Below are 27,938 nucleotides of genomic sequence, written 5' to 3'. Positions count from 1 at the left end.
TTTTTTTTTTTATTATACTTTAGGTTTTAGGGTACATGTGCACAAAGGGCAGGTTTGTTACATATGTATCCATGTGCCATGTTGATTTCCTGCACCCATTAGCTCGTCATTTAGCATAAGGTATATCTCCTAATGCTGTCCCTGCCCCCCCCACCCCCCACCCCACAACAGTACCCGGAATGTGATGTTCCCCTTCCTGTGTCCATGAGTTCTCATTGTCCAATTCCCACCTATGAGTGAGAACATGCGGTGTTTGGTTTTTTGTCCTTGCGATAGTTTACTGAGAATGATGTTTTCCAGTTTCATCCATGTCCCTACAAAGGACACGAACTCATCATTTTTTATGGCTGCATAGTATTCCATGGTGTATATGTGCCACATTTTCTTAATCCAGTCTATTGTTGTTGGACATTTGGGTTGGTTCCAACTCTTTGCTATTGTGAATAGTGCCGCGATAAACATACGTGTGCATGTGTCTTTATAGCAGCATGATTTATAGTCCTTTGGGTATATACCCAGTAATGGGATGGCTGGGTCAAATGGTATTTCTAGTTCGAGATCCCTGAGGAATCGCCACACTGACTTCCACAATGGTTGAACTAGTTTACAGTCCCACCAACAGTGTAAAAGTGTTCCTATTTCTCCACATCCTCTCCAGCACCTGTTGTTTCCTGATTTTTTAATGATGGCCATTCTAACTGGTGTGAGATAGTATCTCACTGTGGTTTTGATTTGCATTTCTCTGATGGCCAGTGATGATGAGCATTTCTTCATGTGTTTTCTGGCTGCATAAATGTCTTCTTTTGAGAAGTGTCTGTTCATGTCCTTTGCCCACTTTTTGATGGGGTTGTTTGTTTTTTTCTTGTAAATTTGTTTGAGTTCATTGTAGATTCTGGATATTAGCCCTTTGTCAGATGAGTAGGTTGCAAAAATTTTCTCCCATTCTGTAGGTTGCCTGTTCACTCTGATGGTAGTTTCTTTTGCTGTGCAGAAGCTCTTTAGTTTAATTAGATCCCATTTGTCAATTTTGGCTTTTGTTGCCATTGCTTTTGGTGTTTTAGACATGAAGTCCTTGCCCACGCCTATGTCCTGAATGGTATTGCCTAGGTTTTCTTGTAGGATTTTAATGGTTTTAGGTCTAACATTTAAGTCTTTAATCCATCTTGAATTAATTTTTGTATAAGGTGTAAGGAAGGGATCCAGTTTCAGCTTTCTACATATGGCTAGCCAGTTTTCCCAGCACCATTTATTAAATAGGGAATCCTTTCCCCATTGCTTGTTTTTGTCAGGTTTGTCAAAGATCAGATAGTTGTAGATATGCGGCATCATTTCTGAGGGCTCTGTTCTGTTCCATTGATCTATGTCTCTGTTGTGGTACCAGTACCATGCTGTTTTGGTTACTGTAGCCTTGTAGTATAGTTTGAAGTCAGGTAGCGTGATGCCTCCAGCTTTGTTCTTTTGGCTTAGGATTGACTTGGCAATGCGGGCTCTTTTTTGGTTCCATATGAACTTTAAAGTAGTTTTTTCCAATTCTGTGAAGAAAGTCATTGGTAGCTTGATGGGGATGGCATTGAATCTATAAATTACTTTGGGCAGTATGGCCATTTTCACGATATTGATTCTTCCAACCCATGAGCATGGAATGTTCTTCCATTTGTTTGTATCCTCTTTGATTTCATTGAGCAGTGGTTTGTAGTTCTCCTTGAAGAGGTCCTTCACATCCCTTGTAAGTTGGATTCCTAGGTATTTTATTCTCTTTGAAGCAATTGTGAGTGGGAGTTCACTCATGATTTGGCTCTCTGTTTGTCTGTGATTGGTGTACAAGAATGCTTGTGATTTTTGTACATTGATTTTGTATCCTGAGACTTTGCTGAAGTTGCTAATCAGCTTAAGGAGATTTTGGGCTGAGACAATGGGATTTTCTAGATATACAATCATGTCATCTGCAAACAGGGACAGTTTGACTTCCTCTTTTCCTAATTGAATACCCTTTATTTCCTTCTCCTGCCTGATTGCTCTGGCCAGAACTTCCAGCACTATGTTGAATAGGAGTGGTGAGAGAGGGCATCCCTGTCTTGTGCCAGTTTTCAGAGGGAATGCTTCCAGTTTTTGCCCATTCAGTATGATATTGGCTGTGAGTTTGTCATAGATAGCTCTTATTATTTTGAGATACGTCCCATCAATACCTAATTTATTGAGAGTTTTTAGCATGAAGGGTTGTTGAATTTTGTCAAAAGCCTTTTCTGCATCTATTGAGATAATCATGTGGTTTTTGTCTTTGGTTCTGTTTATATGCTGGATTACATTTATTGATTTGCGTATGTTGAACCAGCCTTGCATCCCAGGGATGAAGCCCACTTGATCATGGTGTATAAGCTTTTTGATGTGCTGCTGGATTCGGTTTGCCAGTATTTTATTGAGGATTTTTGCATCAATGTTCATCAAGTATATTGGTCTAAAATTCTCTTTTTTGGTTGTATCTGTGCCTGGCTTTGGTATCAGGATGATGCTGGCTTCATAAAATGTGTTAGGGAGGATTCCCTCTTTTTCTATCGATTGGAATAGTTTCAGAAGGAATGGTACCAGTTCCTCCTTGTACCTCTGGTAGAATTCAGCTGTGAATCCATCCGGTCCTGGACTCTTTTTGGTTGGTAAGCTATTGATTATTGCCACAATTTCAGAACCTGTTATTGGTCTATTCAGAGATTCGACTTCTTCCTGATTTAGTCTTGGGAGGGTGTATTTGTCGAGGAATTTATCCATTTCTTCTAGATTTTCTAGTTTATTTGCATAGAGGTGTTTGTAGTATTCTCTGATGGTAGATTGTATTTCTGTGGGATCGGTGGTGATATCCCTTTTTTCATTTTTTATTGCATCTATTTGATTCTTCTCTCTTTTCTTCTTTATTAGTCTTGCTAGCGGTCTATCAATTTTGTTGATCTTCTCAAAAAACCAGCTCCTGGATTCATTAATTTTTTGAAGGGTTTTTTGTGTCTCTATTTCCTTCAGTTCTGCTCTGATTTTAGTTATTTCTAGCCTTCTGCTAGCTTTTGAATGTGTTTGCTCTTGCTTTTCTAGTTCTTTTAATTGTGATGTTAGGGTGTCAATTTTGGATCTTTCCTGTTTTCTCTTGTGGGCATTTAGTGCTATAAATTTCCCTCTACACACTGCTTTGAATGTGTCCCAGAGATTCTGGTAGGTTGTGTCTTTGTTCTCGTTGGTTTCAAAGAACATCTTTATTTCTGCCTTCATTTCATTATGTACCCAATAGTCATTCAGGAGCAGGTTGTTCAGTTTCCATGTAGTTGAGCAGTTTTGAGTGAGTTTCTTAATACTGAGTTCTAGTTTGATTGCACTGTGGTCTGAGAGACAGTTTGTTATAATTTCTGTTCTTTTACATTTGCTGAGGAGAGCTTTACTTCCAACTATGTGGTCAATTTTGGAATAGGTGTGGTGTGGTGCTGAAAAAAATGTATATTCTGTTGATTTGGGGTGGAGAGTTCTGTAGATGTCTATTAGGTCCACTTTGTTTAGAGCTGAGTTCAATTCCTGGATATCCTTGTTAACTTTCTGTCTAGATGATCTGTCTAATGTTGACAGTGGGGTGTTAAAATCTCCCATTATTATTGTGTGGGAGTTTAAGTCCCTTTGTAGGTCACTCAGGACTTGCTTTATGAATCTGGGTGCTCCTGTGTTGGGTGCATATATATTTAGGATAGTTAGCTCTTCTTGTTGAATTGATCCCTTTACCATTATGTAATGGCCTTCTTTGTCTCTTTTGATCTTTGTTGGTTTAAAGTCTATTTTGTCAGAGACTGGGATTGCAACCCCTGCCTTTTTTTGTTTTCCATTTGCTTGATAGATCTTCCTCCATCCCTTTATTTTGAGTCTATGTGTGTCTCTGCACGTGAGATGCGTTTCCTGAATACAGCACACTGATGGGTCCTGACTCCTTATCCAGTTTGCCAGTCTGTGTCTTTTAATTGGAGCATTTAGCCCATTTACATTTAACGTTAATATTGTTATGTGTGAATCTGATCCTGTCATTATGATGTTAGTTGGTTATTTTGCTCATTAGTTGATGCACTTTCTTCCTAGCCTCGATGGACTTTACAATTTGGCATGTTTTTGCAGTGGCTGGTACCGGTTGTTCCTTTCCATGTTTAGTGCTTCCTTCAGGAGCTCTTTTAGGGCAGGCCTGGTGGTGACAAAATCACTCAGCGTTTGCTTGTCTGTAAAGTATTTTATTTCTCCTTCACTTATGAAGCTTAGTTTGGCTGAATAGGAAATTCTGGGTTGAAAATTCTTTTCCTTAAGAATGTTGAATATCGGCCCCCACTCTCTTCTGGCTTGTAGAGTTTCTGCCGAGAGATCAGCTGTTAGCCTGATGGGCTTCCCTTTGTGGGTAACCCGACCTTTCTCTCTGGCTGCCCTTAACATTTTTTCCTTCATTTCAACTTTGGTGAATCTGACAATTATGTGTCTTGGAGTTGCTCTTCTCGAGGAGTATCTTTGTGGCGTTCTCTGTATTTCCTGAATCTGAATGTTGGCCTGCCTTGCTAGATTGGGGAAGTTCTCCTGGATAATATCTTGCAGAGTGTTTTCCAACTTGGTTCCATTCTCCCCGTCATTTTCAGGTACACCAATCAGACGTAGGTTTGGTCGTTTCACGTAGTCCCAAATTTCTTGGAGGCTTTGTTCATTTCTTTTTATTCTTTTTTCTCTAGACTTCCCTTCTCGCTTCATTTCATTCATTTCATCTTCCATCTGCGATACCCTTTCTTCCAGTTGATCGCATCTGCTACGGAGGCTTCTGCAATCTTCACGTAGTTCTCGAAACTTGGCTTTCAGCTCCTCCATCTCCTTTAAGCCCTTCTCTCCATTGGTTATTCTAGTTATCCATTCTTCTAATTTTTTTTCAAAGTTTTTAACTTCTTTGCTATTGTTTTGAATTTCCTCCCGTAGCTCAGAGTAGTTTGATCGTCTGAAGCCTTCTTCTCTCAACTCGTCAAAGTCATCCTCCATCCAGCTTTGTTCCATTGCTGGTGAGGAACTGCGTTCCTTTGGAGGAGGAGAGGTGCTCTGCTTTTTAGAGTTTCCAGTTTTTCTGCTCTGTTTTTTCCCCATCTTTGCGGTTTTATCTACTTTTGGGCTTTGATGATGGTGATGTACAGATGGGTTTTTGGTGTGGATGTCCTTTCTGTTTGTTAGTTTTCCTTCTACCAGACAGGACCCTCAGCTGCAGGTCTGTTGGAGTTTACTAGAGGTCCACTCCAGACCCTGTTTGGCTGGGTGTCAGCAGCGGTGGCTGCAGAACAGCGGATTTTCGTGAGACCACCAATTCAGCTGTCTGATAGTTCCTCTGGAAGTTTTGTCTCAGAGGAGTACCTGGCCCAGTGAGGTGTCAGTCTTTCCCTTCTGGGGGGGTGCCTCCCAGTTAGGCTGTTCAGGGGTGAGGGACCCACTTTAGGAGGCAGTCTGTCCGTTCTCAGATCTCCAGCTGCGTGCTGGGAGAACCACTACTCTCTTCAAAGCTGTCAGTCAGACAGGGACGTTTAAGTCTCTGGAGATTCCTGCTGACTTTTTGTTTGTCTGTGCCCTGCCCCCAGAGGTGGAGCCTACAGAGGCAGACAGGCCTCCTTGAGCTGTGGTGGGCTCCACCCAGTTCGAGCTTCCCGGCTGCTTTGTTTACCTAAGCAAGCCTGGGTAATGGCGGGCGCCCCTCCCCCAGCCTCGCTGCTGCCTTGCAGCTTGATCTCAGACTGCCGTGCTAGCAATCAGCGAGACTCCGTGGGCATAGGACCCTCCGAGCCAGGTGCGGGATACAATCTCCTAGTGTTCCGTTTTCCAGGCCTGTTGGGAAAGCGCAGTATGAGGGTGGGACTGACCCGATATTCCAGGTGCCGTCTGTTATCCCTTTCTTTGACTAGGAAAGGGAACTCCCTGACCCCTTGCGCTTCCCGAGTGAGGCAGTGCCTCGCCCTGCTTCGGCTCGCGCACAGTGCGCTTCACCGACTGTCCTGCACCCACTGTTTGGCACTCCCTAGTGAGATGAAACCGGTACCTCAAGCAGAAATGCAGAAATCACCAGTCTTCTGTGTCGCTCGGGCTGGGAGCTGGAGACCGGAGCTGTTCCTATTCGGCCATCTTGGCTCCCCCTCATTTTAGGCTTTTTTTCTCATATTTTGCTTTATTATCAATTCTCTAGTGCAGTGTTGAATATTTTACTAAAGCAAAATTAATGCAATTAAGTTCAAATTTGGACCTTAAACATCATTCGGATGTTTAAATACATATATACTATGTACACACAAACATAATATATATATTATACATGTGTAATTTCCTTTTATCATTGTAAAAGACAGTTTGAAGCACTAAAACACTATAAACAAAAAATATTATTCATGATGATATTACCAGAAAAATATTTAACTTTTGGCACACATTCTCTAGTACTTAAAGAAATTTTTAACATAGTGGAGGGCATATCATAAATTAAAATGTTACATCATTTACATTTTACTTATAGGCATTTTGTTGTATTATACTTTTATAAATATAATTTTAATGGAGGTCAAATATTCCATTATATGACTATGCCAACTTAGTTTCCCTCATGTTAAGTATTTAGGATATTTTTAGGTTAAATTATGTAACAATTATGTTTTTTAAAATTAACTCCTTTGTGTACATATCTTTGGATATCTTTCCAACTATTTCCTGATAAAAGAGTCCTAAATGTGTGAAACAAAAGGTATTATATTTTTAAGTATCCTGGTGTTTATGTTGCAGCTTTTTCACTCCTATTCTTCAGTGAGTTGGTGGGGAGTGTTACAACTCTTTTACCCCCATCACCAGTGAACTCTGGGTTCTTGTTTCATGACCAGGAAGAATAAGGGACATGGACACCAGAAAGTGAGTAAGGCAGAGTCAGATTATTGAGCGACAGAAAAGTTCTCAGCAAAGAGAGGAGACCCAAAAGAGGGTTGTTGGCTGCAGGGCTAAGTTCAGGGTTTTTGTGGACTTTGAAGTGGGAGGAGTGCGTTGACTGGTCTGTGGTCCATCTTGGAGAAAGCACCACTCAGTAGGGGCACAGTACTGAAAAGAACCAATTGGAGGTAGAGGTGAAGTCTTGGCCTGCAACCAATCAGGGGCTGAAGTGACGTTACACATTATGCAACTAAAGATTCGGCCAGCACCAATCGCAGAAAGATAGGTATATGTAAAATATGTGAAAAGTGAGGAAGAATTGGGAGGAAGCACATGAAATGGACAAAGCCGTGCCAAGGAGAGAGAAATGTGTGCAACAAAGGGGTGGAATTTGTTCATCTGGGTTCATAGAGTAAGTGTCTCCATTCAAGGAGACAGGCTTTTTCCTACCTGGGGCCTGCAGCTTGATTTTCAGGCTGTTCTTGATTTGAAGGAGTTTCACCCAGGACCAACCCTAACCACCTGCATGATTGTTTTTTTTCTTTCCTACTCTCATGCTTATTTATATGTTGTTTTCTAAAGAGATTGTACTAATAGAGATGAGTACCTATTTCACTCTTCCTGGACAACATTGAATAGGGTTTGTTTTAAGTATGCAAATGAGATTAATAACTAATAAAATAAATAATTTTAATTTCCAGTTCTTTGATTACTAGTGAAATAAGTCTATTGTCATGTTTTTAAGCTATTCCTATTTAGTCTTTCACGGCTTTCCTATTCCCTTTGCCTATTAGCAATGGAGACTAACATCCTAGTATTTTCCTTTTTATCTGTGTGAGTGCTTTACATCTGAATAATGCCAACCAGGTGCATAATGGTGGCAAATCCATTTTTCTGGATAGTTGGTTGTTTTTAAATTTGTTTTAAAATTGTATTCAGGCAACCACTTCCTCACAGAGGGCAGATGGCGGCACCTCTGCCCTCACAGTTGGGCCATGCAGTGGTGTCACACCCTGGCGGCTTACCAGCTTCTTCCAGAAGGAAGATGACCATGGCCTGAGCTGAGTCCTGTTGGAGGCCTCAAGGGCTCTCCTGACTCCTCCACTCTTCAGATTGTGAGCAAGAACTGGAGGTGGCAGTCAGCCCCGGGAGGGCTGGCGTCTGGTCAGGCTTTTGTCTGTGGCCTGGTCCCACCCTTCTGATGGCTGTGAGCACTGGGGAGAGAGTGGCCAGTGGTGGGGAGGCTGAGGTCCTGCCCTGACGTTCTGAACAGGTGAAACTCGGTCATCCTGGGGAAAGACATAGACCAGCTGTGTGTGAACTTGGAGCCAGCAGAGGAGCAAGATGGAAGCTGATGGCTCCTTCTCCAAGATGAATGTGGTCAGAAACACTGGGATCAGAGCCAATGAGATACAGCAGGAGGCTATCAAGGAGACAAGGTGCATTTCCACGCTGTCGACCCTGAAGGCAACGAATGGAATGAGGATAAAGTGAAGATTTTCTAAAAATTGATGGGGTAACACAGGAAGTTCTCAGGAACCTCAGAGACCACGGGTATCAGGTGGAAACCAGTCCACTCCCACAGCATGACCATCTGTTCCACTTCCAGTGGTTGCTGTGGGTCCCACTGTGCTGTCCACCCCCATGGGCTGCCAGGCGCCTCCTAGAACCTTTACCCTGTCCTGCAGCCCATGATGTCACATCCCTCTGCATCAGTACCTGGCTATGGGCAGGTTTCAGATGTATTAAAGATTTGTTCTAATAGGAAAAAAGAAAAATAGAAGAGCTGGAGAGAGAGAGAGAAAGGATGGGGGGCAAAAAAGGATTCTATTTAAATATTTCCTACTTACATTTTGAGTTTACTAAAACTGACTTCTGCTGTGATCAGTCTGCTCTTATGCCCATTCAGTGAACTTGTTTTAGACAGTATTTTTTTCATTCTAGAATGTTCATTTAGTTCTTTTAATAGTTCCAATTCTTTGTTGAAATTTTTCATATTTTCATTCATTTTGACCATCACTTTCTCTATATTACTTAGCATATTTATAGTATATTGAAATTCTTATCTCCTATGTAAGATTACTTTGAAGTCCTTGGTTCAATAATTAATTAGTAAAACACAAAGAATCAGGGACATGTTAGAAGCTGTGAACACTGCAATCAACCAACATAACCTAATCTGCATTAACAGAACACTGCTCCTAACAACTAGAGAATATTTTTTCAAGGGCACATGAAACATTCATCAAAGTAGACCATACAATGAACTATGAAAAGTCTCAATAAATGTAAAAGATTAAAATTAAAATCACACAGAGTATGTACTCCTACCACAATGTTAAATTAGGAACCAAGAAAAATAAAATAATTAGAAGAACAAGTAAAGTAGAAAAAAAGACAAAATACAAAATAGCAACAAAGTTAAAATTGGTTCTTTGAAACATTTAAGGATATTTTGAATAATACCAATAAAATTATTCACAAAAAGAGAAAAAACGTGAATTACTAATGAAAGAGTATTATTGCTATAGATCTTATATATATTAAAAGGACACAAGGGGATGTTATATAACTTATGAAAATAAATTCAACAAATCAGATGGATCAGGCAAATTCCTTGAAAAATACAAATTATCAAGACAGATACAATGAGAAAGGGAAAATTCAAATAGGCCCAGATTGCTCTGAATTCAATCAAATATTTAAGATAGGAATAATACCAATACTACATAAATTTCAGAAACAGGAGGAGGCAATGTTTTTCAACTTAATTTATGAGGCCAATATACCAAGACTATGATACCAAAACCTAAGAAATAACAAGAGAAGACAATTCATAAACATGGACTTAACAAACACCAGCTGTTTAAGTATAGCAATACTTGAGTAGGCTAGAATACCATGACCAAGTGTGGTTTTTCCAGGATTGCAAGGATTGTTTCACATTAGGAAATCAGTAAATGCTTATTAGAATAAAGAAGGAAAGAAAACCCCACATGATCATAGATGCAAAAGCATGCTTTGGGCAAAAGCCAACATCCATTTTAATTCCCATTTCACGTAAAAAAATTCTCAGATAAAAGGAAGTGAAAGAAGCTTCCCTAATCTGATAAAGGACATCTAACAAAAAGCTACAGCTAACACCACACTTGGGAGTAAAACATTAAATCTTTTCCCCTAAGATTATAAACAAGACAGAAATGTCCACATTTACACTTTTTTTCAACATTTACCAGAGATCCTATAATTGTAAGGTAGGACCCACCCCCTAAACTAATCCTTTACAAAAACTAAAATAAAAAATTGACTACACCAAATGTTGACAAGGATATTAAACAACCGAGACTCTCACACATTGCTGGTAGTCATGTAAAATAATGCAACTTATTTGGAGAATTGTGTGGCAGTGTCTTTAAAATTCCAACATACAACCACTCCATGATGCAACATTTCCATTCCCAGGTGCTTACCCAAGAGAAGCAAAACATGGGTCCACGTAAAGACTCGCATGTAAATGTTCACAGCAGATGTATTTGCAATAGCCAAAAGCAACGTAAATGTCTTTCAAGAGAAGATAGGATAAGCAAATTGTGGTATTTGTATGTAACAATACAACTTAACATTAAAAAGGAATGACCTGATGATACACACAGCAACATGGATGATTTTCAAAAACATTTTCAAAAAGAAAGGCAGGCACAAAAGAATACATACTGCATCCCTCCATTTACACAATGTGTAAGAAAAGGCAAAACCTATCTATGGATATGGAGGCCAGAAAGTGGATGGCTCTGTTGAGGCGGAATTGACTGAAAAGTGGATGAGGTAAATTCCTGAAACGATCATATTGTTCTGCATCCTGTTTTGGTTTGCTGGTGACACGGGTACATACAATTACCAAAACTCACTGAAGTGAACACTTGCGTTGTGTATTTTATTGCATGTAAATTATAACCCAATAAGAAAATTAAGAGATCTCAAATCCATTATTCAAAGAGAAATTTTTCCATAAATAGTAAATCCATCTACAAATATCTACATTTATCAAGCTTCCCTCACTACTTTCTGTTCTACTACTTCATGTTCATTGGAATTGTGCCTAAAGAAATAACACCCATCCATGGATGAAGAGCATGGCAATGATGAGTACATGTAGTTGGATGCCAAAAATATTAAAAGACATTTTTCTTCATTTGAAAAATAGTTTCTATATATGCTAGCAAATTATTTACTGGTTTTCATATCATCTGGTGAAATTTTATCTATGTACATTATATCTTTTTTTTCAGTCATAAAATATTTTCTTCTAGATAAGAACTCTTTTGTCAAATTGGATGAAAATACCGTACAGATATTTGGTCAGAAAAAAACTCCAATTCCTGTAAAATAGTTCGCCAGTATAATTTTTTCTTAAAATTGTTTTATAATATATAAAATATAGTGTGATGATATTAAACATAATTAAATAGCTGTTACACATTACAAAAGATAGTTACAAAGTAAATCAGTGATATCTTACTTTGTGTCTGCCCTGGTGGTTACATATTTTGGAATGAGTTGCTCAAGTTTGAACCCAAGAGAGGGTGGAAACTCCAAGAAATACAATTTTCTTATTAGATTTTTTTGATCCAACTTAGCATAAATATATGACTAGAGCTTAAATTTAGAGACCCTCTGCCAAGAGGATTCATTTTCTTTGGAGAGGAGAGCATGTTCGGACTCCTTTCAGAGCAAAAACCATTGGGAAATAGATGTGCATATGTGAGAGTTTTATAATCATTTTTTTTTTTTTTTTTTTTTTGGAGACGGAGTCTCGCTCTGTCCCCCAGGCTGGAGTGCAGTGGCGCAATCTCGGCTCACTGCAAACTTGTTCCCTCCCTGTGCCCATATGTTCTCATTGTTCAACTCCCACTTACGAGTGAGAACATGCAGTGTTTGGTTTTCTGTTCCTGCGTTAGTTTGCTGAGAATGATGGTTTCCAGCTTCGTCCATGTCTCTGCAAAGGACATGAATTCATCCTTTTTTATGGTTTCATAGTATTCCATGGTGTAGATGTGCCACATTTTCTTTATCCAGTCTGTCATTGATGGGCTTTTGAGTTGGTTCCAAGTCTTTGCTATTGTAAACAGTGCTGCAATAAACATATGGTGCATGTGTCTTTATAGCAGAATGATTTAAAATCCTTTGGGTATATACTCAGTAATGAGATTGCTGGGTCAAATGGTATTTTTAGTTCTAGATCCTTGAGGAATCACCACACTAATTTCTTACAAAATATTAGTTTCTCAATTAGGCCTACCTTCACATGTACATTTAAAAATGCAACCCCCTCTTCTCCTCCCTTTGACTTTTTTTTCAAAGCATTCATCACCTTTTTTTTTTTGACATGGAGTCTTACTCTGTCACGAGTGCAGTGGCACCACATCAGCTCACTGCAACCTCCGTCTCCTGGGTTCAAGCAATTCTCCTGCCTCAGCCTCCTGAGTAGTTGGGATTACAGGCACCCACCACCATGCTTGGCTAATTTTTTTATATTTTTAGTAGAGACGGGGTTTCACCATGTTGGCCAGGCTGATCTCGAATTCCTGACCTCAGGTGATCTGCCCACTTCGGCCTCCCAAAGTGCTGAGATTACAAGCGTGAGCCACCTCGCCTGGCCCATTCATCACCTTTTAACATACAGACACTTTCCATATTAATGTTAACTCTCTTTTGCCTCATGAATGTAAGCTCCAATGGGACAGTCTGGGAGAAATGTTTTATTTATTTTCATACTGCAAGTGCCTAGAAACAATGCCTAGCACATAATTGGTGTTCCATAAATACTCGGTGAATAAGGGAACAAATGATTTCTCAACCTTATTCTGTGAAGTTTCCTGGCTTGATAAGCAGTGAAGGTCTCCTACCTCCATTTTTTCAGAGTACATGGAGAGTAATTCCTCCATCCTTGAGGTGTAGTCACAACCTGGATCCTCCCCACCAAGAAGCCATTATTGTCAATGATGACATCCAATTTACAATTTTTCTTTATCAACTGGGCATTGAGAGAACTTATAGGAATATTAGAAAATATCAAACATGCAAATATTCTCATGATGGAACAAAATATAAGAATTAAAAATGGTTAATTCTTGTGTTTTCTTATTTTGTGTTTAGTCAGGGATTTCCTGATAGACAGAACCAACAGGAGTGAAACAGAAACAGACAGAGAGAAACACAGAGAGCAAGAAGGAGAGATAGATTTATTTTAAGAAATTGGTTCACACTATTGTAGAAGCTTGGTAAATGCAAAATCTGTAGACAGGACAACCGATTGGACACTGAGGGAAGAACTGCAGTTGCAGTTTGCTGGCCGAATTCCTTCTTTCTTTGGGAAGGGCAGTCTTTGTTCTATTAACACCTTCAACTGACTGGATGAGGCCCAGCCACACAATGGAGACTAATCTGCTTTACTCAAAATTCACCAATTTAAATTTTAATCTCATCTTAAATTTAAATTAAAAAAAAAAAAACACTTTCACAGAAACATCCGGAATAATGTTTGAACAAGTATCTGGGCACCTGGCCAAGCCAAGTGATGTAAGGTATCCTTCATGGCATAAAGTTTCCAATTCCTACGCTGTTTATTTTCTGCCAAACTTGTCTGGTAATAGTTCTGCAGGACAATTTCTTTTCTTGGGTAAAAAAAAGGTTCATTCTCTTCCCATCATTATTTATCCATGATGTGCATGCACATTCTCTCTCTCTCCCTCTCTCTCTCTCTCTCACACCCACTCATACTTCTGCACAGACTCATTCTCTATTTGTGTTTTGCTCTCTTACTCTCTGGCTTTTACTCTATTGCTCTCTTGGCTTTGCTCATATTTTTACATCATATTTGATGTAAAAGATGTACATATGCATTTTTACATCATATTTTTTTCTCCCTGAGGCCAGTTTCTCTGCTTGCTTGTCAATATACAAGGTTTATTACGACTGACCAGCCTCAAACTTAAATGTTCTCACTAGTCCAACACCTGCAGCAAACTTTTCACCTTCTTTCCATCTCAATATGCAATTCCTAGGAAACAGATTACTTCAACCTGGTCAAGTTGCCCAATTGAACTTGGTCAAACTGTCTGTCTTTGCCCAGAGGAGCTGGTGATGTGTGGCTTACTACTTGCTGGTTGGGGGTTTGGAAACAGCCTGAGATGGAAATGAGGCAATTTCAGAAATCAAAGTAAAATCTTAAGTCCCCCAGTGGACCGAACAAATCCTCTCTCAGCAAAGGGGGCCCCAGAGAAACCTTAAAAACTGAGTGCCCAGCCACGATGAGACAGGAAGTTGGACACATCTGTTATACCACTTTCTTGCTAACCACCATTAAGCTTTCTTTCCTAAGGGTTAAACGGAAATTAGCTTTTTTTGAAAGACATGTTCCATCGCTGATTTCAACCATCAGCCTGACACTGCCCCTCCCTTTTTGCAGTTTCAACACAGCAGCTGACAGACATTCTTTCCTGGTAAGAGACCACCGACCATGGAATAATTGGTGCCAGTTTACGGAGGCTGTGCACTGAGTGCCTTTGTGTCCTCTACTTCATGTTTTAATGTATAGGGCCTAATTGTAATACACTTCAATGTTAAATCTGCACCCCAAAGTGAACATGAGACATATGTAATGTACATGCTGGCTTATACACATGTGCCTGCCCCCCCTTTGTAAATAAATATTCATGCTCCTCCTATAATCTGTTAAATATGGATACTCAGCCAACCCATTCAGCATAAATTACTGTCTCATCTTTTCCTCCCTCGAAGTGCCTGCTTTTCAGTGTCAGCTGGAAGTTCCCATACCCCCGCTTGAGAAATAAAGTTCTCCTTTCTAAATTTACAGATTTTGTGACAGATCCCTAGATTCCCTGCAGCGTGACTGAAGATAATGCATGTGTGAGCCCATTGACAGCTCAGTTGTCTCCCCAGCTGCATTGGGGAAGAGTAAGTCCCAAGATCTCCCACCTATAGGCTGAAGATCTTGGAGTCTTTATTTCTTCCTACCTCTCCCTTCCATCTGGACCTTGGAAGAGATATTTCTCTTGGCCCTTGGTCTTAGGTGGGGGGCAGGTGGTGGGGGGCATTTCAACTTAACTCAGTGGGGTCCTCAAAGGGACACCTTTGGTAAATGCTGTTATGGGGAACCTGAGTTCTAAGGGAACAGCCTCTGGTCAGCCACCATCAGAAACCCTGGTGGCTTACATGTTTAAGAACCAGGGAAACATTCTTTTGAATATTTGAGATCCTGACTAAAGCTGACTGGGAGGATTCAAAGCTTTGTTGGTCACAATGGGGGAACTTTTGGCATGCTTAAATTAGTTTGTTTATTTGCACAATTAGAACGGAGAGGGTTTGGACCTCTCAATAGCAGTGTGAGCTCTTTTGTAATTAATTGGTATTATGAGAACTCTAAACATGTTCTGGAGTCTCTGATGGCCTCCTCAAAGGAGACAAATTCAAGGCTGAAGGAGTCTAATTTGAAACTTGACCAGTATATTTAAAAACTTGAGCACTACCTTGAGTTAGATTCCAACCTTGAGACAGAGGAAGATGCTGTGTCTCCCCATTCTCCTTCTTCTACTGCTCCTTTAATGCCAGCAACACTGTATCCTTCTCTGCCATCTTTCACCCTTTCTGAGCTTCCTTTCTTCCATTCCCCTTCTTCCCTAGAGCCACCCCCTCCTTTCCACACCCCTCCAACCCTTCTCCTTGCCCCCTTACAAGTTGCTCAAATTACAGGGGGCCACCAGGCAGGAGAGTCATTCTCCTCCCTCTGGTCCAAAACTGATCTTATGCCTATTATCAAGGACTTCTCTAACCCTAAAACAGACTCAGTTGAATTTGAACACCATTTTGGCTTCATTATAAATATGTATCAACCAAGCCTTCTCAGTGTTTGTCAATTGCTCCAGATGTTAGCGGGACTATTTTAGCCAGGGAATAGATGAACCATGAGGGTTTGGCACATCCTAAAACTGATCTTGTACTTATGTGGGAAGCAGCCTTTAGGAGGGCTCGGGAGGTAATTACAGAATTAATTAAGGCCATCCTAGTAATTTTTCCATGTCAAATAGATTGGAAGGCTAGTCAGTGATATATCCAGAAAAGGGATGAGCCAGTCTTTGATTTTTTTTTCAATCAATTAAAAAAACTTTCAGACAGAATTCAGGCATCAAAGAGTTAAATGAAGATAATGCCAAGCTTTCCAACTCATTTTTTCTTTCCGGTCTCAGTGAGACCCTTAGTACTCTGGTCAAGCAGATTAACCAGTACTCCAGTTAAGCCATGATTCTGGCTGGACTCTAAAAGGCCTTATGAGTTGGCTTTCGTGTTCAACTACCTCTCAAAAACAACAGAAAAGGAAAGATGCTCGAGTAGCTAAGACACTCATTGCCAGGAAGAAACTGCAAAACTCATGGCCCTACACATTAAGCAGCATCAGGGGCTTTCCACTAAACAACAAGCCCCATCTAAGGAGCAAAAGACACAGCACAGCCTGACATAAAAAAATCATAGATTGTTATTTTTACAGGGAAGTCTGTCACTTTAAACAGGATTGTGAGAAATAGAAAATGTGGCTCAAAAAAAAAAAATCTTGATCATGATAAAGAAAACTAATTCTTTTCCCAAAGTAGACTGATGCCAGAACAGTTTTTTTCCCCATTACAAGAATAGGGGTACTATGATGAAGGGAAGAGAATTTTTCTTTTCCTAATGGTAAATTCAGTTGGGAGAATTTGATCTTCAAATTAATAATCAGTCTGAACTCAAATAGATACTGGGGCTACTCTCTTAGTGCTGAACCCCAACCCTTTATATGTCCACCACCCCAAAGCTGCCAGGGTTTTTGGTGGGGGCTGACCAGTGACTGTTCCCTTAGAATCTAGGTTCCCCATAACAGCATTTTATGCTATGGTTGTAACCAAACCATAAAAATGGTCAGGGTCACTAATCAACCTATGACTATTTTTTTTTCTTTTTTTTTCTTTTTTTGAGACAGAGTCTCACTCTGTTGTCCAGGCTGGAGTGCAGTGGCGTGGTCTTGGCTCACTGCAACCTTTGTCTCCCCAGTTCAAGTGATTCTCCTGCCTCAGCCTCCCAAGCAGCTGGAACTACAGGTGTGTGCCACCACACCTGGCTAATTTTTTGTATTTTTAGTAGAGACAGGGTTTCATCCTGTTAGCCAGGATGGTCTTGATCTACTGACCTTGTGAACTGCCTGCTTCAGCCTCCCAAAGTGCTGGGATTACAGGCATGAGCCACCATGCTCAGCCCAACCTATGACTATTTTTAAGGCAAAGCCGGGGCATCCTCATTCTTGTTTCCTCTGCTCCTCTCCGTATGGTAGAGAGACAGAGTTCCTTGAAAGGCATCAAGTTCATATTTCTTTTTCTCATGAGGAAGGGACCATTCTAGAGGTCTATCCTTTGGACATCTTGACCACTGACCTTACTCAGGTCTTTTCCATGTCAGTCATTAGCTTCTCAGTTGCCACTGAGCACCAGGCTTTTAAAAAACTGCCTCATACACTCTGGGCCAATCTAACACTGATGTCTGTCTGATTCACTCAGCACTGCCAATTATCATACAGATAGAGCCCAACAAACCTCTACCTAATATAAGACAATATCCCTCAATCCTGAAGCTTTGGCCAGAATAGAGTCCATCCTTAATGATATCCTCTCCAAGGGCCCCATAATCCCCTGCATTATCCTTTGTAACACATCCGTATTACCTGTCTGGAAACCAAACAGAAAGTGATGGAAGTTTGTTCAGGACTTTAATGATATTAATAATATTGTTATGCCTTGATACCCTGTTGTGCCAGACCCAGACACATGCCTGTCTGTCATACCTTCTAACACTCAGTGTCTCTCAGCTATTGATCTCTGTCGCGCCTTTTTCAGCAGTCCTGTCAATCCAGAAAGTCTATTTTTCTTTGCCTTCATGTGAAAGGGCCAATCATTCACTAATATAGTCATTCTTTGGGAATACACAGAAAACTCCACTTACTCTTCTCAAATCTTATGAGTTGACTTATAGGATATAAGCTTCCCCAACAATCCTACCCTATTATAATACATTTATGCTCTCCCTCACAAGATGCTTGACTTACTGACACTCTTCACTTGCTCCACCAGCTGGCCCTTGAGGGACACAAGGTCTCTAAAGACAAGCTACAGTTTTGTCAGAATTCTGTTAAGTTTCACAGATACTTATTAACCCCTTCAGGGCTAAACAACAACCCTTCTCACCTTTAAGGCATTTTTCCTCCCCTCTCTCCACTATCAAGCAGCAGCTTGGAGGACTTCTGGGACTTACTACAGAGCTTGGGGTTCCAACTTCTCTTTAATGGTACAACCTCTATATGCTTTACTTAAAGTTTTCTCCTCTGACCCCCCTATTTGAACCCTACAAAGTAGAGAGGTTTCAAGGACCTAAAAGGTCAGTTGGCCTCACCCCCCGCCCTGGGACACCCAAATTATGATCTCCCCCTTTCCCTTTTTGTCCCAAAACAAGAAGGAAATGCCTTGGGAATCCTAATTCAGCCCTATGGGGGTAACAATCAGCCCATTAAGATTAGAGTCAACAATTCAATTCTGTAGCTCTACCCTATCTTAGGACAGTCATGGCCATTTTCACCCTCATTAAAGCTTTAAATCTACTGAAAAAACGAGAGGCCCTCTCACTATACATGTCTCTTATTCAGTTGAGGCCCTTCTCACCCTGCACCACACTCAGCATCTTTCAACTAGTCCACTGACCTGCTATAAGACACTTTTCTCCTCCTCTCCTAACCTAGCCATAGCTCACTGTAACCTCCTTAACCCCGGCACCTTCTTTCCTTTACCAGAAGAGGTATCCTCCATGACTATACTGCTTTTATAGACATCCTTCTCTCACCACACACAGACTAAAGGAAACTCCCTTACTCAATCTGAATTTTATCTGGCACACTGATGAGTCTTTTATCAGAGATTCTGCTATTTCCTACTGGGCAGGCTACCTGGTGGTTTCTCTGATACAAACCATTAAATCAAGCCCTCTGCCAGGTGCCTAATCTGCCCAACAGGTAGAACTGCATGCCCCCACTCAAGCTTGTCCACTAGCCAAATATAAAGGGGGTAATATATATACACCCAGCAGACATGCCTTCAGAGTTGCCTGTGATTTCAACATGATCTAGAACCAAAAAGGATTTCACACCTTTTCTGAAGAGCCTATTAAGAATGAAGACTTTGTTCTGGTCCTCTTGGATACCATTCAGGCTCCTCAAGCAATAGTCATTATCAAATTCCAGAGACATTTCTCTGACAAGACATAGGACAGCAAAGACAATTAACTAAGAAGTGTGGTAGCTCCAGCTGCTGCAGGGTGACACCTTCCCCAATTATGGCTGCTCAACCCACTACCCCTCCTTCTTCCCGGGCTCCTTCCTCTCCCTCATTCCCTTTCCCATTTGAAGATTTCTTCTCCAGACTCTCACTATTTCTAAAAACAGTTTCAGAGGCTGAAAAGAGGAATTAGATAAAACAAAATTGTTCTTTAAACCCCCAGACAAAACTATAGGAAAGTCCAAGTAGACATCCAGTTGTACCCAGCACTCTTTAGAGACCGACTTTAACCTTCATACAGAATCTGACCCATTGCAATCCAGACAAATGATTCAATGGAGCAGACAATACTGTTGGAGACTTTCTCAGGTACATAAACTTTGCAATGTCTGCCCTCAGGTACCTGGAGTGCTTCTCAGGTACATAAACTTTGCAATGTCTGCCCTCAGTAAACCCCTAAACTCTCCTCCAAGTTAACTTTCACTTCCCTTCACTGTAATGGCAAGTTGATTTCATTCTGTTATTGCCACCCCATGGATATAAATATGTTCTTGTAGTGGTGACGTTTATTCTCATTGGGTTGAGGCTTTCCTCTGCAAACAAGTCACAGCTATGGTGGTGGCCAAATACTACTTGAGAAAACCATTTCTACCTGGGATTCCCTTTGAACATCACAGATACAGGAGCTCATTTTACCAGCCAAGTACTGAAACAGGTGTTTAAAACCTGGCCCATCCCACAGCACTTTCACTGTGCCTATCATTCCAGTCCTCTGGGCTAGTTGAGCAGACTAATGAAATCATTAAAAACCACCTGGCAAAAATCACAAAAACATTTCATGTGTCCTGCCTAAAGCTCTTCTGCTGGTATTACTGATTTTGCAGTTCACTCCCATGAGAAAACATTGACTTTCTCCTTTTGAAATTGTTACTGGCTCGGTTTGGTGGCTCAGGCCTGTAATCTCAGCACTTCGGGAGATCAAGACAGGAGGACAGTTTGAGGATAGGCGTTCACTACCAGCCTGGGATAAATAGCGAGAATATGTCTCTACTAAAAGTGAAAAAAATTAAACAAGTTAGCCAGGCATGGTGGCACATGCCTGTAGTCCTGGTTACTTGGGAGGTAGAGGCAGGAGAACAGCTTGAGCCCAGGAGTTCGAGGCTGCAGTGAGGTATGATGACGCCATTGCACTCCAGCTTGGGCAACAGAGCAAGAGCCTTAAAAAATAAAAAAAGGAAAACAGAAAAGAAAAATTGTTATTGGTTGGTCTACGCCTTTAGAACAAGAAATGTTATCTCCTACCCAATTACAGGGGGAACTCCCAGCTTATTGCCAGAAGCTCTTCAAAGCTGTAGGTATCCACCACCACAAGGTGGGAAAATGTTTTTACAGCTTCCAGTGAGGCCATAATCTCTAGTTTCACCAACTCCAACCTGTGGTTACATATACTGGAAAATACATCAGTTAAAAGACTCCATTTAGCCCCATTGAAAAGGCTCTTATCCAGTATTATTGACAAACCTATATGCTGTTAAGTTACAAATAATTTACTATTAGGTACACATATCTCATCTGAAAAAGGCAGCAATCACTGCTGAGTCATGGACATTAATGTCTGTATCTAACACCAAACCCAAGTTGATCAAACCCTAGTACTTAAGCCCAAGGAAAGACAACCACAGTGAACTTCGTAACACTCTGAACCAGGCCTGTACTGAGATGAATTTTTATACTCTCCTTGTATTGGTTATCACATTTAGTGTTTTAGGAATTTTCACAGTTATCATTTTCTTACATAAAGTATTGAGATACCCACCCCCACCTTGCTAAATGCACATCTATTTTCTAATTGTTTTAATTGTTATATCTGTAGAAATTTTATGTATTTTAGACATTTTGCACCATGTTGAGATAGGCCTGTGCATGCCAACAACTAGACACCTATAGATAATTAAAATACTTATGAGCCCCCTCTTCTGCAACAGTCAGAATCTGACAGGAGTTATGGACTTTTTTTTAAGGGCATGGTTATTTGTTTTCTTTATTAGTAAGGTGCTCTGTTATCTCAAAGACAATCCCAAAAGCTTGCCTGATAGCTCCCCTGAGTTTGTATGAAACTTGTGATTTCTTCTTTGGTTTGAATTTTTAAATAGAATGCTTGTCTCCTTTTTTTTTTTCTTTTATGGACTTAATAGCCTTTTCTCATCTCTTTGTAATTGTCCCTTTATGTCAAGGTATAAAATGACATGATAATTATTTAGTTAAATTGTCTCAAAGTGTTGCCGCTGGAGACAATTTAACAAATTTTTAGATTTGTTAAGAGCTTCCTAAATCCATTAACAATAAACATTTGCCATTAATAATACCTGTCATCTCCCAAAGTGCTGGGATTACAGGCGTGAGCCACTGAGGTGGGCAGATCACTTGAAGTCAGGAGTTCAAGACCTGCCTCACCAACATGGCGAAACCCCATCTCTACCAAAAATACAAACATTAGCTGGTTGAGGTGGTATGTGCTTGTAGTCCCTGCTACTTGGGAGGCTGAGGCGGGAGAATCACTTGAACTCAGAAGGCAGAGGTTGCAGTGAGCTGAGATTGTGCCACTGCATTCCAGCCTGGGTGACAGAGTGAGACTCTGTCTCAAAAAAAAAAAAAAAAACCATCACAGACTTTCTCCGATGTTCCTGACATCACCACTTATCTGGACTAATTTCTTTTCTTGTCAACTTTCTGAGTCCAATTGCTTGCACACCCAAATATTACTACCCCCTTTTTAATCTATCCCGTGTTATTAATGTTAGAAAATCACTGTATACCACAAGACTTCCTTGATCAATGAACTACTGGGTAGACAGATAGCACATTCTAGATCAAATAAAGAAAGTTTAAAATTTGTCCCTATTATGCCAACAATACTTATGTTTACAATGTCACGTAAATGGATTTTAAAAAGTTTGTGAGAGAGGTGACTCATGGTTTAATTTAGTCTTATTGGCACTTCCCATTATTTAGTTCATCAATAAACATACCTTTGGGACTATCACTTGCTCTCCCCCAGGTTCTGTGCTTATATGTGACATAAAATCTGATCCACTCATACTGGGGTGGGCACACCACTGCCTCAACAGCCTACACAAGAAGATTCTTGTTTGATGGGACAGGTTGTAACCCCTTTTTCCATCATCTCCATCTATGAAAATTTTCCTGCTTTCAACAGACTAAAAAGAGAATTACTGGGAGTTTCTCAAGAGACTTAGTGGCAGGAACTCTGTGTGTAGTAGTTCCCGGTTATGGAGTTTATGTGAACAGAACAAAAATCTATCAGCCACCTCAGGGCAAATTGCTGAAGACAGTGCAAAAAGTATTGTGGAACAACAAAAGCCTCTAAATTATTTGACAATTTAGAGACTTTTTCTGGCCCAAGTGGTTTTAGACAATTGGGCTACATTAGATTTTCTCTTAGCCAAACAAGAAGGATTCTGTACAATGGCTCATACCACCCTTTGTATTTACATCAACCCTTCAGTTGAGGTAGAAACTCATATAGAAAATATTTCCAAATAAACCAAATGGTTACAAAAATTATGAATTACAGAAGCCCTCAATAATCTTTTTGGCTATCTCCTGACTAGATTAGGAAACTGGCTTCAATCCATTTTACAAATCCTTGCCATTATTGTCCTTGCTATTTTGTTCCCTTTTTTCTGATAATCAAAATGCTTATGTTCTGTATAACTACTACAAATTTGTAACTAAAACCAAGATCATTGTGGCTGAAAACTTGGAGCTTATTTTGACTTTCGGGTTTTGATTTTTATGCTGCTTAAAATGTTTTAAGGGTTGATGAGTGCCTGCCCACTCCCATTCCCATCTGGCCTAAAACATTTAATTGGTTGTAATTCTTCTGGCTCTAAGTCCCTTGGCCACAGGGGTCCCACAGATGGATTGGGTAATCCCAGGGAAAGTAGCCAGATTACCTGGACAATGATATGAGATGAAATGAAAGTTTGGGCATTGATGCTGACTGACAAATCTTGGCCAAGGGCATAAATGAGAAATAAAAATAAAATCCTAAGACACCCAACCAACTGAATTAATCCCCTCTTATCCAAGGGGAACTTAGATAAACCTTAAAAACTGATGGGACAGAAGGTCAGACAGAAAGTCACATCTCATTATACTCCCTCCCTCACTAAACCCCATTATCTCTTTCTTAAGAGTTAAACAGAAACCAGCCCTTTCAAAAGATTTGTTCTACTGATGATTTCCATCAATTGCCTAATATTGACCCCCACCCTTTTGTGAGGTTTCAGCACAACAGCTGGCCTTCCTTCTTGATAAGAGACCACTGACTATGGAGTGGTTCTGATCAGTTAACAGAGGTTGCCTACTGAGTGCCTTTGTGTCCTCTCCTTCAACCTTTGACATATAAGGACTAATTGTATTAATTACAATGTTAGGTCTCCACCCCAAAGTGAACATGGGACATATGCAACATCCATTTTTGCTTACTATGCATGTACATGACTTTCTATGTAAATATTCATAGCTCCTCCTATAACCTGTTAAATATATATACTTAGCCAAACTGTTCACCACAAATTCTTGTCTCTTCTTTCCCTCCTTCAACACGCTTAACTTTTGGTTTCAGCCGAGGCTCTGCTTCCCGCCTACAGGTTGTTATACCCCCATCTTTAGAAATAAAGCCCTCCTTTCTAAACTTACAGATTTTGTGGCTTTTTGGTTGACCAGCTTATCTATAAAATAATGCTCCTGCAGAATGAAAAAAATATTAGATTAAGAAATGTTTAATAAAGTACCTTTGACTTTACTAAAGGGTTTAATAATTGAATACAGTTCTTAATACAATATTGTAATAATACATCAGCAAATTAATAGAACAAATATATGTCCATTATCATTATGTTTTATTTGTCTTTTTCACTACAATCAAGCCTATGAAAATGGGTAGGGGGAAAAAACACCTAAAGCCCAATATGACAAAAAAAATTAATGTAATCAATTAAGGAGAAAATGAAAATATTTGTCATTTATGCAGCATTTGTCATATGCATATTTGTACCCATCTTTTTATATATCATATACACAAGTACTCTATTTTCACCTTAGCAAGATCTGTGATCTCTCTGTTAAGGTCTGGTGCCTAGAATGGCAAAGAGTATTCCTTGCGTATGAATGTACATTGTTAAGGATGGATAGTAATTCTTATTTTATTTCCAATTACTCTTCTTGTTGATGCTCAGAATGTATTTGAATTCTGGTTCAACCATGTGTCAGACACAATGTTAATTAAGCATGATCCCATTGCATTCTACCCCAAAGTCCCCCAAAACTATGAACTAATATGAGGCTTAATGAAATTTAAGATGGGACTGACATTACAGTGAGGAATGAGGTAAAATTAACCCCAAACCTCTGGATTTCATGGGCTGAATCTCCATCAATAGACTTGATTGCATCCCAAGCATTTCATTAATGAATATTGCTTTATAGTGCCTAAGGGTTATCAATTTACCTCTGAACATCTTTTTGTGATAAAAGGTAAGGCAGGGCTTAAAGAATGATCATGGCAAGTCAAAAAGATATGGGAGCTGCCTCAAGTGGCTAAATCTGGGATATTTTGAGCTGCAAATTAAATAATAAGCCATTGAGTAAAATAATAATTAGTGAGTCAATACTAACATAAATAAATGAATAATAAAAGAGAAGGAAACACTCTTCCTAGATTAGAAAGTCATCTCGTACATAATTAGAAAAGCATGATTTGACAATCATAAGAAAAATAATAGGTTTAAGAAAGAATTATTAAATAGATATTAATACTAGTGGGTGAAAGTTTGGGGAATAACAGGATATTTGCAAAATCTGAAGTTACCTCTCCCAAAATACTTCTTAATTGCAAAGAGCTAGGTAGTAACTTGTAAAAGGGAGAAAGCTGGCCAACATAATCTTATCCAAGTCATCAAAATGAATGATGCTCTAGTGAGACAAATGGACATCATATGCCTGATAGATGAGCTGAGGACATAGCATGACTTCTGTGGAATTTCTGTAAGAAACACATAAGCCGAATCTAACTATGAAGAAACTTCAGCAGAACTCAAATGAAGGGAATTTCCACAAAATAACCGACTAGTACCCTTCAAAGGTGTTAAATGTCCTGAAAAAGAGAAAAATCTTCCAGATTAAAGGAGATAAAGACGCATGACATTACTGTGCGGTGTCTGAGATGGCACCTACTTATACTACAAAGATTAAGATTGGACAATTGACGAAATTTGCATAGGTTAGTAGCTTAGATAGTGATGTAGTACCAATATTAATTTCCTGATTTTGATAATTATAGTCTGATTAAGTGAGAAGATATTCTTGTTTTTAGGAAACTCACTAATGTATCTAAAGGGTGAAGGAAAATCATGTTTTCAGCTCATTTTTAATTGGTTCAGAAAAATAATTTGGTATAGACAGAGAAAGAGCAAAAGACCACAGGCAAACGGATTAACATTTGGTCTACCTAGATGAATTCTTTGTATTATTCTTGAAACTCCTCTGTAAGTTTGAACTTAGGTCAAAATATTAAAATGAAATGAAAAAATAACATTTCTTAAAGAGTTAAATCTACTTTATGTCTCTACATATGTCTGAGTTACTTTCTATGTAATAGCCTAGAAGTGAGACGTCTATTCTAAGGATATGTGCATTTGCAATTTTAATGCTAAATTACTCTCTTGAGCTGTCACTTCAAGTTACACTTCCAGTAGTGTAGAGAATTCTCAAACTTTTGTAACTTTCCTCAAATCTGATACTATTACACTTCAATGTTTGCCACTCTGGTAATTAAGAAATTGTATTTTGTTATTTTTAAAATATTTTAAAACTTTGTGGGTACATAGGAGGTATATATATATCCATGGGGTACAGGAGATGTTTTGATATAGATGTGTAATGTGAAATGATCAAATAATCACATCATGGAGAATGGGGTATCCATCACCTCAAACATTTATCCTTTGAGTTACAAACAATCCGATTACTCTTTAAGTTATTTTTAAATGTACAATTAACTTAGTATTGACTATAGTCAACCTATTGTGCTATCACATAGTAGGTCTTATTCATTCTTTCTAACTATTTTTTGTACCCATTACCCATCCTCCCACACCCCCCACCAACCACCACCCCCTGACGCCCCTGCTCTACACTACCCTTCCTCTGGTAACCACCCTCTTACTCTCTATGTCCATAAGTTCAATTGTTTTGATTTTTAGATCCCACAAATAAGTGAATCATGTGATGTCTTTCTGTCCCTGGCTTATTTCACTTAACATAATGATCTTCAGTTCCATCCATGTTGTTGCAAATGACTAGATCTCATTCTTTTTATGGCTGAATCGTACTCCACTGTGTATGAGTACCACATTTTCTTTATCTGTTCATCTGTTGATGGGCACTTAGGGTGCTTCCAAATCTTAGCTATTATAAACAGTATTGCAACAAACAGGAGTGCAGCTAGCTCTTTAATATAATGATTTCCTTTCTTTTGGATATATACCCAGCAGTGGGATTGCTGGATCATGTGGTAGCTCGATTTTTAGTTTTTTGAGGAAAGTCGAAACTATATTCCATGGTGGTTGTACTAATTTACATTCTCACCAATAGCGTATGAGGGTTCCCTTTTCTCCACATCCTTGTCAGCATTCATTATTGCCTGTCTTTTGGATATAAAACATCTTAACTGGAGTGAGACGATAGTTCATTTTAGTTTTGATTTGCATTTCTCTGATGACCAGTGATGCTGAGCACATTTTCACATGCCTGTTTGCCATTTGTATGTCTTCTTGTGAGAAGTGCCTATTCAAATCTTTTGCCCTTTTTTTAATCAGATTATTAAACCTTTTCCTATAGAACTGCTTGAGCTCCTTATATATCCTGGTTATGAATCCCTTGTCAGATGGGTAGTTTGCAAATATTTTCTCACATTCTGTGGATTGTCTCTTTATTTCGTTATTTTCATTTACACTTCTCTAATGACTTTTACATTTGAACATATTTTCATATGTTTTTAAACACTGAAGTTTTTTATCCCATGGATTGTCTGTTCATACCCTTTGTCCGTTTTAGATGTTTTTATTTTTATATTTTTCTTATTGATATACAGGTCTTTATATACTCATATTTATTTTGTGTGTAAATTGTTTTTTTAAATGTGTATATGTGTTTGTCTAAAGTTTTTTACCTTTTGAGGGTCAGAATAAGGGCATATACCCTGAAAAATTCAAATTGAAGCTCACCATTCATTCAATCATGTGCTGAACTGATGCTTGCAGGAAGCCTGAAGTATTGCCCCGACTACTTTGCACTTCATTTCAATGGTAGCCCTCTTCAGTAGATTTCTTTTAAATTAACACCAAAGCTTCCTATTTTCTGATTCTTCATTATATGGTAAAATAGGCTCAACAACATTGTCAATCCTGAAAATCCAAAAGAGTAATTGAAGTCTAATTATATCCTTTGCCTTCTGGAAGACATGCAGTCACAATTTGCTTTTGGATGTTGTTTTAAAATATAGGTCCTTTCTCCTTACACCTTCTTGAAAGATTGCTGCAGGAAGCTGTT

General features: G+C 39.4%; 1 protein-coding gene across 3 annotated transcripts in view; it reads right to left on the bottom strand.

The window, feature by feature from the left end:
• The window catches only part of LOC116463130 (laforin), a 358,409-nt gene that overhangs the window by 10,893 nt on the left and 319,578 nt on the right, over positions 1-27,938 (bottom strand). Inside the window, exon 5 of one of the 3 annotated variants that reach the window (XR_009211981.1) lies at positions 24,027-24,074. The exons of 1 other annotated variant lie outside the window; for it this stretch is intronic. The gene's annotated coding sequence lies outside the window, so the exon portion shown is untranslated. Of the gene's footprint in view, positions 1-11,775; positions 12,065-24,026; positions 24,075-27,938 lie in introns of those variants that run through there. One more of the 3 variants, XM_058434463.1, reaches the window with a different exon arrangement.

Source organism: Hylobates moloch, unplaced genomic scaffold (assembly GCF_009828535.3).
Source record: "Hylobates moloch isolate HMO894 unplaced genomic scaffold, HMol_V3 SCAFFOLD_26, whole genome shotgun sequence".
Lineage (NCBI taxonomy): Eukaryota > Metazoa > Chordata > Mammalia > Primates > Hylobatidae > Hylobates > Hylobates moloch.
The sequence above is the reverse complement of the archived record's forward strand: the minus strand, read 5'-3'. Positions and strand labels throughout refer to the sequence as shown.